Below are 17,109 nucleotides of genomic sequence, written 5' to 3'. Positions count from 1 at the left end.
GAGCTCCGTCTTTCCGGGGTTCAGCTTTAACTGATTTTGGCCCATCCACTGGAGGATGTGGGACATGACTGCCTGAAAGTTGGAGATAGCAGAGGGGGAATTAAGAGAAAAGATGAGTTGCAGGTCGTCTGCGTAATTAAACACAGTGACGTCCCACTGCCTCAGAGAAAAAAGAAGGGGGCGAAGATAGAGATTAAAAAGAAGGGGGGACAGAGAGGAACCCTGGGGGACCCCACAGAGCGAGTGCTCTCTGGGAGCCCTAAAGACGCCCAGGCTGAGGGTCTGAGACCTACCGGTCAGGAAAGATCTGACCCAGGCCAACGCCAGGCCCTGGACGCCAGCCTGTTCGACACGGTGGAGAAGGATGTTGTGGTCCACCGTGTCGAAGGCGGCTGACAGGTCTAATAATACCAGGGCCTGGGGAACAGCCTTGTCAACACCGTCTCTCAGGGCGTCCAGCACGGCCAAGATCACTGTCTCCGTAGAGTGGCCGGGTCTGAAGCCTGCCTGGTTGGCCTCGAGAAAGTTGGAACTCTCGATGAATTGTGAGAGACAGGTGGTGACGTGGGCTTCCAGGATCTTAGAGAAGAAAGGTAAGAGGGAGATAGGGCGGTAGTTTGCCGGGACAGCGGGGTCGGCCCCCGGCTTCTTCAGGAGGGGTACCAGCACGGCCTCCTTGAAGGGACCCGGCACGATACCAGAAGAAAGAGAAGAGTTTAGCAAGGGGAGGATGCAGTTGGGTAGAGAGTGGCAGATGTCCCGAAGTATGGAGGGGGGGCAACAGTCATCTGGGGATCCCGATTTAATGCGGGTCGCAAGAATGGCCAGAGATGAAGAGTCTAGAAGAGGAAATTGTGAGAAGGAGGAAGAATTGTGAGGAGGGGAAACAGATCCAGCGCCAGGAGGTGTAACGGGGATGGTGTCCTTAATTAATACAATTTTGTCAATGAAAAAGGAGCTAAGAATATTACATGCTTCCTGTGTGGGGGCCTGAGTAGGGAGCGTCCTGGGGTCAGAAGTGAATTCATTAAGCACCTTAAAGATTTCCTTAGAGTGACAGGGGGCGGATAGAATTTTGCCAGAGGCGTAGGTTTTTTTGGCAGCCAAGATGGCGAGTTTATACCTGTTACGCGCAGCCACATAGGCGTCTCTGCTAGGAGGGCAGTAGTCCCTTCTCCACTTACGTTCATACTGACGAAGTTTTAAATGGAGAGCTTTTAAGTGGGGGGTGAACCATTTGTGAGAATGGCTATGCCTGGATTGGGGGAACTTAGTGGGGGGGGCAAAGGTGTCACTGGCGGTGGTAAGCCAGTCTGCCACAAACCCACAAAGCTCGTTGGTACCCGTATTATTAGGTAGCAAGGGGTACGTTTGGGACAAATGGTCCAATAGTTTGGAAGAGTCGACAGCCTTCCACTTACGAGCCATGCCGCCCTCCCGTGGGGGGACCTTAATCTGACCAGCCGCCGAGAATGTAGTGTCGATCAGGTAGTGATCTGACCACACACAAGGTGTAATGAGCGGACGAGAGGACGTGACTCCATGAGTCCAAATGTGGTCGAGGATATGGCCACCCGTATGGGTGGCAGACTTGACCAGTTGGGTGAAATTAAGGTTCAAAAGGCCCTCGAACAATTCGGAAGCATGTGGGCCAGCGTCCTCGTGCTGGAACCAATAATTAAAGTCACCAATGATGACAGTACGGGGGGAGCAGGTAGCGATGTTGGACAGCTGGTCGATAAAGGATGAAGGGAAAGATGGCATGGAGTGGGGGGGGCGGTATAGTAGCACAAGGGTGACCGCACCTACCTCAGTCCCCAGGCTAAGGACCAAGGTGTCTACTTCCGGCAAGGACAAGGCTGCCGAGGCAATGATCTTGAGATCCTTGCGAATGACCGCCGCCACCCCTCCCCCAGTGCGGTCCCCTGATCTATTGGTGTTTAACAGGAAATAGTCGGGGGGTAGCGCAGCCAGGATGTCCGGGAGGGAGTTGTCGGTAAGCCAAGTCTCTGATAGTAATAAGACATCGGGACTTTCAGACATAAGTAGATGTAAGATGTCGACTTGGTGCTTAACCATAGAGCGGGTATTTAGGTATAGGACCCGAATGGACGACTCAATTGGAGCCGGAGCAGGAGAAGGTGGTATCGGCGCCAGGTTAGGAGTAGAGATACCTGCAATGCCGAGAGATGTGATGCGAGCCCAAGCACCGGAGGGGAGAGGACTGGCAGAGGCACGTAGGCACCTAAGAACTGAAGGCGGATAAGAAGTAGGAGTGGCAGCACTACTGGCCCCTGGGCCCGTCCGGCCGCGGACGGGCGCAGACGGGCTGGACTTAGGCGCGACTTCGGCGCGCTGACGGCGTGCCCGCTGCGCCCGTCCGCTGCGCTCCCTGTAGGGTGGAGCCATTTTATGGGCTCAGGTCGTGAGTGGCCGAGCGCTGCACCGCTCGCCTCCTCAGCGTCCTCACCCAATATGGCGGCCAAACAGCGCGACCCTGTGGGAATCACTCCCCTGCGAGGGCGGCTGACCAGGATCAAGAAGCTCACAGAACCTGCACAACAAAAAGGGGGTTAGTTGGCTGGCGGCGCAGTTGGAAGATGTTTTTTAAAAATGAAGATAAAAACATGCGCGAGTAGCGCGAAAGGCAGCGCGAGCAGCGCGAGTAAAAGCGCGTCCAAGACAAGACTGGCGAGTGGCTAGGGCCCACTGACCGTCTCGTAGCTTCCAACTATTCTGAGGTTCAGAGCAGGGTCACATAATAGTTGTAACTGGCAACTGAACTCTGGAGGGGCCCCTCAGGAAGCACTACAGGAAATGGCTACTAATGATGAGCCTGAACTTTTGAACCTGGCAAGTAGTTTCAGTTTTGCTAAGATCGTATTTCTGCAATTTAGCACTCATTCACGGGGCGCGAAGTTGTACTGGGAAGCCGCGAACTCACGTGAACAGTGCGAGCAGTGCGAGCAAAATCCGCTGCTCGCGGATTTGCGGATTTTGCGGGAGATTCGCGAATCTCGCGGATTGCGAATTTCCCGAAAATCCGCAAAATCCGCGAGCGAAACGGATTTTCCGCCCATACCTAGTGGTGTTGCCATGCTGTTTCATAAACCCATTAATGCACAGAAGGGGACTCTAATGTCCGTTGGGTACTGGTTGACAATATCATCAACAAATTGCAAATGACCTTTTACAATATTCATGGACCTGTTAAACCCGATACCCGAAACCCGGAATTTTGGCGCACTATAAAAATGAAGCTCTTATCTATCTCTAATCCTAACGTAGTGGTTGGTGGTGACTTCAATAACTGGTTAGATCCTTTTTCTGATGGAAAATCCAAATGTTAATTCACATCAGACAAAACCCATATCTGCCAATCTGCCATTTCATCTCGTCCACTATTTGATGCATGGAAAACATGTAACCCAGATGCCTCAGAATTTACTTTATTTTCTGCTGTGTACCATACAATGTCTCATATTGATTATATTTTAATTTCAAATCACTATTACCTTGCCTCCGCTCATCTGTAATTGGTGAAATTTTTATTTCTGACCATGCTTCCCTTTCTATTTCAATTGATGTATCCTTCACTACGTGCAAACAAGGTCGCTGGCATTTTAACAATTACCTCCTATCAGATCATATTTTTATTTCAGAGGCAACCTCTTTTATTAATGATTTTTTTGTACTTAATAATTCTTTAGATACTTCTATACACAATAATTAGGATGCATTTAATGCATCATTTAGAGCATTCACTATTGCTTATTCCTCCAAGAAAAAGAAACTATTGAGTGCTAAATATAAAGAAACCCTAACTCTAATCAAATCTTTGGAGCATAAATATTTTTCATCTAAATCCTCTGCTTCACTACAAGAGTTAATCAAAGCTAAATTCACTCTAAACAAAATTGCCACTGTGGACGCTTGCAACATTCGCCTCAAGGTTAAATCGAAATTTCATGGAGGCCATAACAAAGCAGGGAAAATGTTAGCAAATTATTTAAAAATTAAATCAGAACGTAAAAATATTGGCCCTATCCACTCAGAAACGAACAATAAACTCCTGTCTTCCGACTCTGATATTATTGACACATTTCAATCATTTTATAATCTATTACGCACAGAAACTACTAATCCCTCTGAGGAAGATTTTGTATCTTCCAAGATATTCCTAAACCTAAAGCTTTACCAGATATCTTCTCACCACTGGAGGAGGATATTTCTCTTCAAGAAATATCTAACACTCTCAAATCCATAAAAAAATCTAAGGCTCCTGGCCCAGATGAATTCTCTGTTGAATTCTTTTTAGCCTTTTCTTCAATTTTTGCTTCACAATTATTAGAACTTTTTAACTCATTCCTCTCTAAATCTAAGGCCTATGGCTCTTTTTTAGAAGCCCTCATAATTGTCATCCCAATACCAGACAAACACCCCTCCTCTTGTAAATAGTTCCGTCCCATATCACTAATTAATTATGATTGTAAGATTTAAGCAAAGATTTTGGCTACCCGTTTGGAGAAAGTTATTCCTCTTCTCGTTAATCCAGATCAGGCTGGTCTTGTCAAAGGTCGTTTAGCTTCTGATAATGCCAGAATGTTTTCCAATATTCTCACTCTTAGTGCAAAATATCCCTCTCCCTTAGTTACATTATCCCTGGATGCAGAGAAAGCTTTTGACCATATTAATTGGGATTTCATGATTCACACTTTACAATGGTTTGGATTTGGTCCAAAGTTTATTTCTTATGTCAAATTATTATATAAGATCCAAACGCATGTGTTTTTGTTGATGGTATTTTTTCCCCTTATTTTGGTTTACAAAGAGGTACACGTCAGGGATGCCCTCTATCCCCACTACTTTTCTTGTTATGTTTGGAACCATTCCTTGAATGAATTAGAAATAACCCCCTTATTACTGGCTTTACACTAAAATCACACCAAGTTAAAATTTCTGCGTATGCAGATGATATTCTTATCTACATGTCCAACCCTGTTTCTTCTCTAACCCATTTTTTACATGAAATCTCATTATTCTCTAATGTTTCTGGCTGTAAACTTAATTTCTCCAAGACTGAGATTTTACCTTTATATTCATCATGTTAGCAACATATGTTTGATTCTACCAATTTTATATGGTGCCCTCAAAAAATTAAGTATTTAAGAACTTGGTTCTCCTCTAATATTCGTGATACATTACCCCACAACTTTGCTGCTCTGAAACTTAAAATGACCAATTTGTTGTCATTATGGTCTCTTTTATTTCTAACTTGGTGGGGCAGACTTGACACAATTAAAATGATGATTGTTCCCCAGGTATTGTTCACATTATCAATGTTACCATTTCAAATTCCCCAATATTATTTTACACAGATTAACTCTATATGTACTACGTTTTTTGTGGAATAATAAACGTGCACATATTGCCCTATCCAAATTAATTTGTCCCAAATCTGAATGGGGTGTTAGTTTTCCTGATTTTAGACTATATCATAACGCTCCTCTGATTCGCCAATTTTATGCTATGTCCAAAGATTATCAAAATGTACCTAAACTTTCTTGGGTCACTGTTGAATGTTCATCGTTAAATGAGTTTTCAATACAGCATGTTATATTTATGACCAATTGTACTTTTATTTCTAAATATCAAATCTTAAAATACTCGCATTATCTCTTTCATTCACTTTTATTTATGCACTTTGACAAATATCAATCTTTTCTAGCTTCCTCATGATGGTATAACAAATACATCAAATTTCGTCACAAATCATTTTATTACAAATATTGGAAGGAAAAAGGCATTTTTTTGTGCCATACAAATGATTGTTAATAATGTGAATTTGCCTTTCCCTCAATTACAAGAGAAATTCAATCTCCCTGATTCATGTATTCAACAATATAATATTTTGGTTTCTGTACTCCAGAGTTGTTTACAGAATTTCATCTCTCAGCCAACTCCAATTTCTTTCACGCCAGATACACCTTTATATCAAACTAGCAACCCGTCCCGACGTTGTCCGGGTATGAATTGCTGCCGGCCATTAGTATATTGTTTTGTAGGATTTCGTTTTGATAACATTTCTTATCTGTGACAGGCCTGTGAAACGCCACGATTCACAGTGCACTGCTGATGCACTTAAGAGAGCGCATTCAGTCGTGTGTGAACTCGAGTTTCCCTACTTTATTTTTCCTTACAATATTATATAGCGCGAACTCGACAACATGGCATGAACACAATTTACATTACAGAAAAACACATTCATTTGTGGTAGGCTCGGGGAGACAAAGCGATTTGCCTGGAATCACAGGATGTTGAGCTGATGCTGAGATTCGAACGTAGCTCCCCAGCTCTAAAGTTCGCAATTCTAGAACTTGTGGCGGGAGGTGTGTCTAAAAGTGTATGTTGGTGCTGGCAATCAATGAGAGAGACCTGTGCATTTTTCAAATGGGTGGTGAAAAAATATGAGTATGTTGCTGGAGATGTGGGCCGCCGTGCCACCAATGTACTTACCGGGGGAGGGTAAACACCCATTATTCCGCAACTTTCTTTCCGCATACCATCACTCCGCATACTTTCCTTACGAAAGTACCATGACTTTGCAATGCCATTATAACGCATGGCATTACATTTTATGTGCTTTTACCACGCATAGATTTACAACAAAATTTGTTGAACATGCATTAATGGTAAAAGCATGTTTTTAAAAAAATGTTTTGATAAAGTAAGTATGGGTATAGGGGTATATGTTTTGGGGTGCGGGGGTATATGTTTTGGGGTGTTTGGGTATTTTAAGGGTTCAGATATAGTTTTGGGTTATGGGGTACAGGGGTAGTTTTAGGGTTTAGGGATAGGTATGGGTTTTGGGGTACAGGGGTAGGTTTGGGTTTTGGGGGTACAGGGTTATTTTTAGGGGTTGGGCTAGGTTTGGGTTTTGGGGTACAGGGGTATTTTTAGGGTTCAGGGCTAGGTTTGGGTTTTGGGGTACAGGGGTATTTTAGGGTTCAGGGGTAGGTTTGGGGGTACAGTGGGAATTTTAGGGTTCAGGGCTAGGTTTGGGTTTTGGGGTACAGGGGTATTTTTAGGGTTCTGGGTAGGTTTGGGTTTTGAGGTACAGGGTATTTATAAGGTTCAGGGCTTGGGCTTGGTTTGGGTTTTGGGGTACAGGGGTATTTTTAGGGTTTAGGGATAGGTTTGGGTTTTGGGGTACCGGGTATATTTATAGGGTTAAGATGGGTTAGTGAATAGGGTGTTGGGGTATTTTAAGGAGTAAGTGTGGGTTATGATTATGGGGTGCAGGGGTATTTAAAGGGAGCAGGGTGGGATTAGCACACGATATGAGACATGGCATGAAGGGCAGAACGTACCACACGCCCCCAGCGTTTGTCACGGCCCAGGACACGCCCACAGCACAACGCAGACACGCCCACAAGGGACTACTTTGCTGGCACGGTTCTTTTACCTTTTAAATGTATATGGATGGGCGTTTGCATAGCCTATGTCCTTCTGCTGCAACTGCCCTTTCCAACGCTGTATTGGGTGTTGTGATTGGTGCAGTGGTTCCTGAGATTACCCGCCTCAAAAGTTTGGGCTCTCTCTTTATTATATTAGTATGGATTTCTCCTGATGTTATTCCAAGTGCATTGTTCATATATAAATCTTTATCTACGCCTAATTGCACACGAAATAAATCTAATATTGAACTTGACTGGGAGCAGGATTTAACCGAAACATTGGCTATCTCTCATTGGGACAAATTATGGCAACAACTCTTCAAGACATCCAAAGCTGCAAATATCACCCAATCCCTCTTTTTTATCTATAATAGAGTTGTTGCCACTCCCCTCCTTCTACATAAAGTCAACAAATCAATCTCATCTTCTTGTTGGTCATGTCTTACTGCTGAAGGTTCTTTAACACACCTACTGTATTATTGTCCCAAGGTTCATGCATTTTGGAAAGCTGCATGGTCAAAATGGGTATTGATTTTTTCTTATAACATCCAACTTAACATACATAATGTATTTTTAGGTACTCTGTCTCCTGATTTTGATCAAATTACTTCCAAAATATTTTATTTGATTTGTTTATTGCTGTTGCTTTTAAGGTTATATTAACTTGCTTGAAAGACACTTCTAAGTTATCTTCTTTATGCTGGTGAAATTTAATGAGCATAGAATCTGATCTATTATGGTTACCATTCACTACTTATCTGTCATTAAACTCACCTTCTGCATAATTTCATCTTTTATATTCTACACTTACTCCTTCTTCTCTTTTTCTTTTTCCTTTCTTTTCTTTATCTTCTTCTCTTTCTATTCATTTCTTTTTCACACTCCCCTCTTTCTTTCTTTATATAATAAAATCTTCTAAAATTTTCTTTATTATCCTTTTCTATACTTTCACATGTACTTAATATTTATTAGTTCAAAGTTCAGTTTTAAAAAGGATTTGTGCTATTTTCTTAAAGGGTTTATAAGAGTGTTACTACATATTCATGAATTTCTCTTTCTTTTTAGTTCACTCATTTTATTGATGTTATTATTGTATAATTGTATACTCATATTTTTATCTGAACTAAATATTATATTTGTATTTCTGTGTTCTTTATTAATAATAAAAATTATTTAACAAAAAAAGTTCTGTTTACCTGTCATAAATAAACTTTTGATAAGGAAATGGACAATGGTGAATGTCCGTAGCGTTAAGCACTGTGACAGAGTGTACGACATAAATATGGATTTACAGCACTTGCTATATAATTTGCTCTATAATGTGCCTAATTTACAGATAGATTAAATAAAAAACATTGCTAGCACAATTGAAGGAAAATGCTATCAGAAAATATACCTCAAAAATTGGATTTTATATAGCATAATTTAAATTGACTGTTGCATAATTTTGTTAACCTTGCCACCTAACCCTAGTAGTCCTGGCAATTTTAATGTTCTGCAGTGGTGTGGGGCCTGTCAACATGACGTTGAAAACTATATTTCTTATAGAACTGTAAAATTTATAAATATATATATATATATATATATATATATATATATATATATATATATATATATATATATATATATATATTCTATATAATAATATTGTTATAATTATTTTAAAAGAAATATTTCCCTCTTGATTATCAAATTGTGTTATAATATATGTGATATGTTAATTTATCGTATTGCGTATTTTGCACAGTTTATGTTTTACACATACTGATATTATTATAAGGTATCGGTACAATGGCACTGTGCCATCAATTCTGTAATGGCACTGTGCCATCAATTCTGTGAAATTCGTACCAGTTAAAGCACAGGAATTATGCAAATAAAGGGTTAAAAGGGGCAGGCCGTGAACACCAAGTGCCACCCCCCTTTTTTTTAGAGCTTAATAAGTACCCTCATCACTTGCAGCAATGTAGCATGTGATCAAGCCTCTGGCTAGAGGCGAAGCGCGTCATGCGGGCTTGCTGGGTGTTATTCTTTTAAATGGAATAAAGCACTGATTACGCACAAGATCTGGGTTTGGCTTATTCGTCTTTGAGGTCCGAAAACAGTGTGGCTGAGGCGCTTGGACGTCGGACGGAGTGAATGGGATATATATATATATATATATATATATATATATATATATATATATATATATATATATATATATATATATATATATATGTCTTTAATTGTCTGTGTATGTCGGTGTGTGTCTTTGTGGGAGTCTGTGTGTGTGTGTGTGTGAGGGGGTCATGGGTGTGTGTGTGAAGATTGTGATGTGTTACTGTGCATGAGTATGTGTAAGGGTGACTGAGTGATGTTGCTACCCATGGTGTAATTTTAGCTCTGGCATAATATAATTGATTCTTGACATATTAAGTGAGTCCATGTCTTGATATGATGATTAGTGACAGGCAATGTATAATGTATCCATGCGCAGCACTAGTACATCTAAGTAATTGATAAAAATGGCAAACCAAGATTGAGACCTCAAATAAACATTTGCTAAAAGTGAAACATTTCATAACGCTGATAAGCTTTTGTTTCAGGGGATTGAGTATATTCTCATGAAATGAAAAGCATGAATTCAATAACAAAAAAGTTCATGTTACTTAAAATTTTAAAACTAAGGATTTACATTTTTGATGGTCCTTTTAAAGCTGATATTAAAGGAAAATCACTAGTGCAATCTGAGACTGTAGGTTGAATAATTGGTGTAAACTATATGTATGTATGTTTGTACATTGTACTTCTATAGCACAAACCAAGATAAAAAGCAGCAGAGCGCTGGACTGGATCAAAGATAATCAAAAATTCAACAAATAATAGTAGAGGTAGAAGGGTCGTGGGTGGGTAATGCACTGTGATGCAGTGTTCTTTTAAGAGACGAGTCTTCAACTCTTTCCTAAATTGGATAGGAGTTGGTGATGTCCTGAGTGATGCAGGGGGGATGCTATTCCAGATCCTGGGTATAAAGAGGGTAAAGGAATGCTGCCTTGTGTTTACTTTTCTACACTTCCTAGTCTGCGTTCTGATGGTGTCATGGCTGGGTCTCAACACACCCATTGGAGATTGTGAACTGGTCTGCAAGATAGGTGGAGCATTGGTCGTGATGACTTTGTACATGGTGCTGCAAGTTTTAGAGATGAGGCCTGCTTCAAGAGGAGACAATGAAGTGCCTTTAGGATGGGGGTGATGTAATCTTTTTTCTTCAGGCCCTGGGTGAGACAGGCTGTTGCATGTAGGATGCCTTAAGGAGTGCCAGTATGGAGTCTTATAGGCGAGGAAACATGGAGTTGCCACCATCTAGATGACACAATGCAAGTACTTGAACAGCAGTTCTAAAGTCACTTCTGTAAGAAAAGTTTCCCTTTCTTTAGGAGCAAGAGCTGGTACCAGTCGATCTCTGTTTTGTTGGTAGTGCTTTCTTCAAACTTGTAAAAGCACCATGACCTTAAGGAATAGCAATGTGCAAAATATGTGGCTTAGCTGTGCATACATAATACTGTGAGATTCCTGACATTATTATTTTCCTACTATTCAAAACAAAAAGATTAACTGGTATAACCACTCAGATTGCCAAATAGTATGGAGGAAGTGAGGTTTACAAACTATGCCTGATTGCTCAGTGCAATTTGGGGCAAGCATATATGCCCACCACTATAAAACATCACCAGCCACCACTGCTCTGACATTCCGGGTTCACACAATTGCTATTTTCACTGCTCTCCAAAGACTGCCTCACTCTGTTGAACCTTTATGCCATCCTGCCTTGATGTTTACTATATCCTGAGCACATGGGTGTGTCTTTGGGAGGCAGTACATTTTGTTGTCCTTCAAATCCTCAAGGGCATGGGTGAGCTAAAATTAGGTACAAAATGGTCTGAACGCATAGAAATAATCAGTCTACAAAGAGTGTCCATACAGGCTTGTGTATGTTTATGTACACTCAAAGTTGTCATTTTTGTAAGGGACAGGCTTATAAATTTAGTCATTTAAACATATTTTTGAAACATGTGTTATTTGCCACCATTTTGCTGAAAACGTTTGGACAAGGAACCCCAAATACATTGCAAAGCATATTTAAATTATATCTAATTTTCATCATGTGATTGCTGCAGTATGTTTTATTGTGCAATATGCACACAAGCTATCATAAAGAGCCCTTAGGACCCTCAATCCTCCTGTACAGCTGTCTTTAACTCTTTCACTCTTTTTTAGTTTTGTGAAACGCAATTGGCATAACATTTTCAAGTTGCAACACTGGGTACAAATGTTTCAAGAAATCATTTGTAATAACCTCAACCCACTGAAGTGTCTTTACTTTAACTCCAGTTTTGACTCGCTTTTTTTTTAAATTAACCATTTGTTTCCCATTTACTCCATATCGCTCGAGAATCATACCAAACCCAAAAATATGCAATAATATATATTGCCTATTTTAAAATGTAAATATTTTTTCAAACAAATGTTGTAGATAGATACCATTACTTTACCACTCTGAGCCACCTTTCGTCATTATATGGGGCCATGCCCCCCCAAACATAAACTTCTGGCTACAACAAAGATGCTTATCTAAAGTTACAGTCAGAGTCAAACTGCCAATTGTAAACAGCGGTGAACAATGAAAGCATGAGGCCAGGAGAAACTAACCTGTGGTGAGGCGGAGAGAAGGCAGAGGCCTCTGCAAGTAGGAAACTATGTCCTTCTGGCTGGCACCAGAGATGTCTGCCAAACTGTCCCTGCACCCCAATGAGAAGGGTCTGTCCTTCGACTGCAAGTTCCTCCAAGGAGGTTACGAATCAGCCACACATTTTTCGCTAAAATGTCTGAAATGAGATGAATACAAAATAAAAAGCAGTGAGCTTCTAATGCATCTTAATTGTTCAACAGCTGTGAGGAGCCAAGTACCAAACCAGACTTGCGCAAATTACAGAAGTTGCACCTGGGTTTTATAGATAATAGCAAAGCTGCACAAGTAATACAATGACAATGTCACATTCCTCACCATAGGCACTTTCCAAACATTTATTTATCCAGTCATTAATCAGTGTACAGTGAAGGTCTATATTCAATCAGTCAATCAATCAGTGACACTTATAAAGCGCGCTACATACCCGTAGGGTCTCAAGGCGCTGGGGAGGGGGGGAGCCGCTACTGCTCGAACAGCCAGGTCTTCAGCTTCTTCCTGAAGGAGAGGTGGTCTTGGGTCAGGCGCAGGTCGGACGGGAGGGAGTTCCAGGTCTTGGCGGCCAGGTAGGAGAAGGACCTTCCTCCTGTAGTCGCTCTTCGGATGCGGGGGACGGCGGCGAGGGCGTGGTTGGCTGATCGGAGGTGGCGTTTGGGAGCGTAGAAGTTGACTCGGCTGTTGAGGTAGCTCGGGCCTTGGTCGTGTAGGGCTTTGTGTGCGTGGGTGAGGAGGCGGAAGGTTATTCTCTTGTTGATGGGGAGCCAGTGAAGGTCTCTCAGATGTCCGGAGATGTGGCTGGATCGTGGGATGTCGAGGATGAGTCTGGCTGAGGCGTTTTGGATCCGCTGGAGTCTCTTCTGGAGCTTGGCGGTGGTCCCGGCGTAGAGGGCGTTGCCGTAGTCCAGTCGGCTGGTGACGAGGGCCTGGGTGACGGTCTTCCTGGTCTCTGAGGGGATCCACCAGAAGATCTTCCGTAGCATGCGTAGGATGTTGAAGCACGCCGAGGAGACGCTGTTGACTTGCCTGGTCATGGAGAGGGAGGAGTCCAGGATGAAGCCCAGGTTTCGTGCATGGTCTGTCGGTTTGGGTGCGGTGCCCAGGGCGGGAGGCCACCAGGAGTCGTCCCAGGCGGAGGGTGAAGAGCCCAGGATGAGGACCTCCGTCTTGTCCGAGTTCAGTTTCAGGCGGCTGGTCGTCATCCACTCGGCTACCTCTTTCATCCCTTCGTGCAGGTTGGCTCTGGCGGCGGCGGGGTTGTTGGTCAGGGAGAGGATCAGCTGGGTGTCGTCGGCGTAGGAGATGATGCTGAGGTGGTGTTTGCGTACGATGGCCGCGAGGGGGCTCATGTAGACGTTGAAGAGGGTGGGGCTCAGTGATGATCCTTGGGGGACGCCGCAGATGACTTCAGAGGCCTCTGACTTGTACGGTGGTAGGCGGACTCGCTGTGTTCTTCCGTCGAGGAAGGAGATGATCCATTCCAGCGCCTTGTCCTGGATACCGATGTTGCTGAGGCGCCGTGTTAGGGTGCGGTGGCAGACCGTGTCGAATGCCGCGGAGAGGTCTAGGAGGATGAGGGCCGCTGTTTCTCCATTGTCCATCAGGGCTCGGATGTCATCGGTGGCGGCGATGAGGGCGGTCTCGGTGCTGTGTTTGGCTCGGAAGCCGGACTGTGAGGGGTCGAGGGATCCGTTCGTCTCGAGGAAGGCGGCCATCTGCTTGTTGACGGTCTTCTCGATGACTTTGGCTGGAAACGGGAGAAGCGAGATGGGGCGGTAATTCTTGAGGTCGGTGGGGTCTGCTGTTGGTTTCTTGAGTAGAGCGCTGAGTTCGGCGTGTTTCCAGCTTTCGGGGAAGATGGCGGTGTCGAAGGATGTGTTGATGATGTCTCGCAGGTGGGGTGCGATGACAGCGTCGGCCTTGTTGAAGACGTGGTGAGGGCAGGGGTCGGTTGGTGATCCGGAGTGGATGGAGTTCATCGTGCGGATGGTGTCTTCTGTGCTGATCGGGGTCCAGGCGTGGAGGGTGATGGTGGGGGGGGGTGGCAGGTCGGTCGTGGTGTGCGTTGGTTGGTTGTTGAAACTGCTGTGTATGTCCGTGATCTTGTTGTGGAAGTATGAGGCGAGGGAGTTGCAGAGGTCTTGCGATGGGGTGATGTCGTTGTTTCCTGCGCTGGGGTTGGAAAGCTCTTTCACGATGTTGAAGAGTTCCTTGCTGTTGTGTGCGTTGTTGTCCAACCGGTCCTTGAATGCTGTTCTCTTGGCGGCGCGGATCAGCTGGTGGTGTTTCCGGGTGGCCAGTTTGTAGGAGGTCCTGTTGTCCGGTGTCGGGTCCCTTTTCCAGACTTTCTCGAGGGCTCGGCAGTTCTTCTTGGAGCTCTTGAGTTCGTCGGTGAACCATGGGGCCTTCTTGCTGCCGGGTCTGCTGGGCGGGGTCCTCAGCGGGGCGAGTTCGTCTGCGCAGTTGCTGATCCACTTCGTGATGTTATCGGCGGCCTGGCTGGGGTTCGCTGAGCTGGCAGGAGGGTGTTGGCTCAGGGAGGTGGCGAGCTGGTCTGCTGTGATCTTGTTCCAGCTTCTGCGGGCGGTGTGTTGCTGGTGTTGGTGGGTCGTTGTTCTCTTGAAGGTGAAGTGGACGCAGCTGTGGTCTGTCCATTGAAGCTCTGTGGCGTGGCTGAAGTTGATGTCTGTGCTGGATGAGAAGACGGCGTCGAGTGTGTGTCCGGCGAGGTGGGTGGGGGTGGACACCAGTTGCTTGAGTCCCAGGTTGGCGAGGTTGTCGAGCAGGGTGCTGGTGTTGTGGTCGTTGTTGTTCTCCAGGTGGAAGTTCAGGTCCCCCAGGAGGATGTAGTCAGCGGAGGGGAGGGCATGCGGGCTGACGAAGTCGGCGATGTCCTCGCTGAATTGCGTGCGTGGTCCAGGGGGTCGGTAGATCAGGGTGCCTCTGAGGGTGGTGTTCGGGTTGGTGTGGATCTGGAAATGCAGGTGTTCGGCGCTGGTCAGGGTGTTGTCGGTGCTGGTCGTGAGACGGATGGTGTTCCTGTGGATGATGGCGATGCCTCCTCCCATCTGGTTGGCGTTGCGGTCCCTCCGGACGATCTTGTAGCCCTCTGGGATAGCGATGGCGATGTCGGGAGCTGAAGAGGCGTTCATCCAGGTCTCCGTGAGGAAGGCAACGTCAGGGGCTGTGGTGTCGAGGAGGTTCCAGAGTTCGATGGCGTGTCTGTGGACGGAGCGGGTGTTGAGCAGGATGCACTTGAGGTGGGTACTGCTGGTGTTCGACTTGGCGGGGGCTGGAGCGAGGCTGGTCCGGATGCAGGAGAACTTGCAGGCGTGGCAGCTGAAAGGTCCGTGGGTACGTCGTGGAGTGGCTTGATGGCATTCTGGGAGTCGGCCGGTGTTGAGAGCGGTGAGGGTGGCGGCGGAGTACGTCAGGCGGGTCGGTCGAGATCTGCGAGGTGCAGGGGTCCTGGCGCTGGTCGCGATCCGGTCGCGGACGGGCGCAGACGGGCTTACCTTTGGCGCGCCTTCGGCGCACAATCGGCGCGCCCGCTGCGCGTGACCGCTGCGCGTTCGCACGGTCGCCATTTAAGGCGAAGTGCGCGGGTGGGCGGGGCAGCTGGGAGGCGGGAGCGGGGAGGGTTACAGAAGAAAAAGGGGCGGGGACAAGCGGCGGTGGCGGGAAGGGAGGGCGGGGGGCGGCGCGGTAGGCGGACAACAAGGAAGGAGAGCGCACACGTTACAATACAAACAGGCAAAAATTAGCGACAAAAACGGGCAAAAACAGAGTAAAACACAGATCGGCAAGACAAGCACAAATGCTTGACAAAACCAGGGAAAAAAGCGGAAAAAGCACTCGCAGCGGCGGCAGCCGGCAAACGAGGCACAAACGAGGCAGCAGTGAGGCAGAGGACAGGCAAGGGGCACACGCAGCAGCTGGTGGCCGTGCGGCGCGGGGGTGTCCCACAAGTCCAATGTAAGCAAATTTGAGCGAAGCATAGCAACAGCTTCTCACGCACACTTGTGACTTGGTCATTTCTCAAGACCTTGTGGTAACAGAGAAAGTACAGAAGTTAAGAAACAGGTCTGCAACTTTAACACATTCTGCAGGCTTCTCTATTGCGTTTCACAAAAAGGAACCTGAAAGAAAATGGATTCCACAGTGGAAACAGTCCCTCCCTAACCCTGGTCATCTCACTTTTTGATCCTGTGGCCTACTTCATTTTTTATTTGGGAAATTTGAGACTCACTCCCTCCCCCGACTCTCACTGGCCAAGCTACACACCTGGCTATGTGGTTTTAATCTGCTAAGTTTTTGATCAGGAACTTAAATAGATATAGGGACCTGTTTACCATAAAAGTAGTACCTCAGCATCCATATGAGTAGTCTTTGGATGCAAATTTACTGCTTTTTGGAATTCGCAAACATTGGCAATAGTAGGCTTGGAAAGCTGTGCCAGTCTCATGTTTCCAAGCACACTAGTGGCAATCAAACATCCAAAGGTGATGGGGTGAATTCTTTAATGTAACCACTTGCAATCCCTCAGGGTAGCATTCCAACCCCATTATTTTTCACCCACCGTCCCGCTCTAGACAGAGGGCCTGATTTAGAGTTTGGGAGATTGAGGAAAGGTAGACAGGGTTGTGGAAAACTGTATGTCCCCCTTCCAAATTTGAAGATGCCCACTAGACCGCAGACATTTCTTCACATTGGTAGGAACCACCGTCATGGAGGTTCCTGCAAATGCTGGAAAAGTTTGATGGACAGCTCCGCCAAACATGACGGCCAGCCGGCAAACTTTTCCTAAGTTTATTTTTTTCAAAAAGAACCTCCTAAAGCATAAATCCCCCCCGCACACCCCCACAACAGGATATACCTGATGCTAATCTACAGTTAAAACAGCCATCCAAACATCCACCCTGAATG

The 17,109-nt window shown here is 45.3% G+C and overlaps 1 protein-coding gene across 1 annotated transcript in view; it reads right to left on the bottom strand.

The window, feature by feature from the left end:
- Positions 1-17,109, bottom strand: part of C1QTNF9 (C1q and TNF related 9) — a 189,186-nt gene that overhangs the window by 124,130 nt on the left and 47,947 nt on the right. The window contains exon 2 of the mRNA XM_086933466.1: positions 12,150-12,325. The gene's annotated coding sequence lies outside the window, so the exon portion shown is untranslated. The remainder of the gene's footprint in view (positions 1-12,149; positions 12,326-17,109) is intronic.

This window comes from Lissotriton vulgaris, chromosome 8 (genome assembly GCF_964263255.1).
Source record: "Lissotriton vulgaris chromosome 8, aLisVul1.2, whole genome shotgun sequence".
Classification (NCBI taxonomy): Eukaryota; Metazoa; Chordata; class Amphibia; order Caudata; family Salamandridae; genus Lissotriton; species Lissotriton vulgaris.
This window is presented reverse-complemented; position numbering and strand designations above follow the sequence as displayed.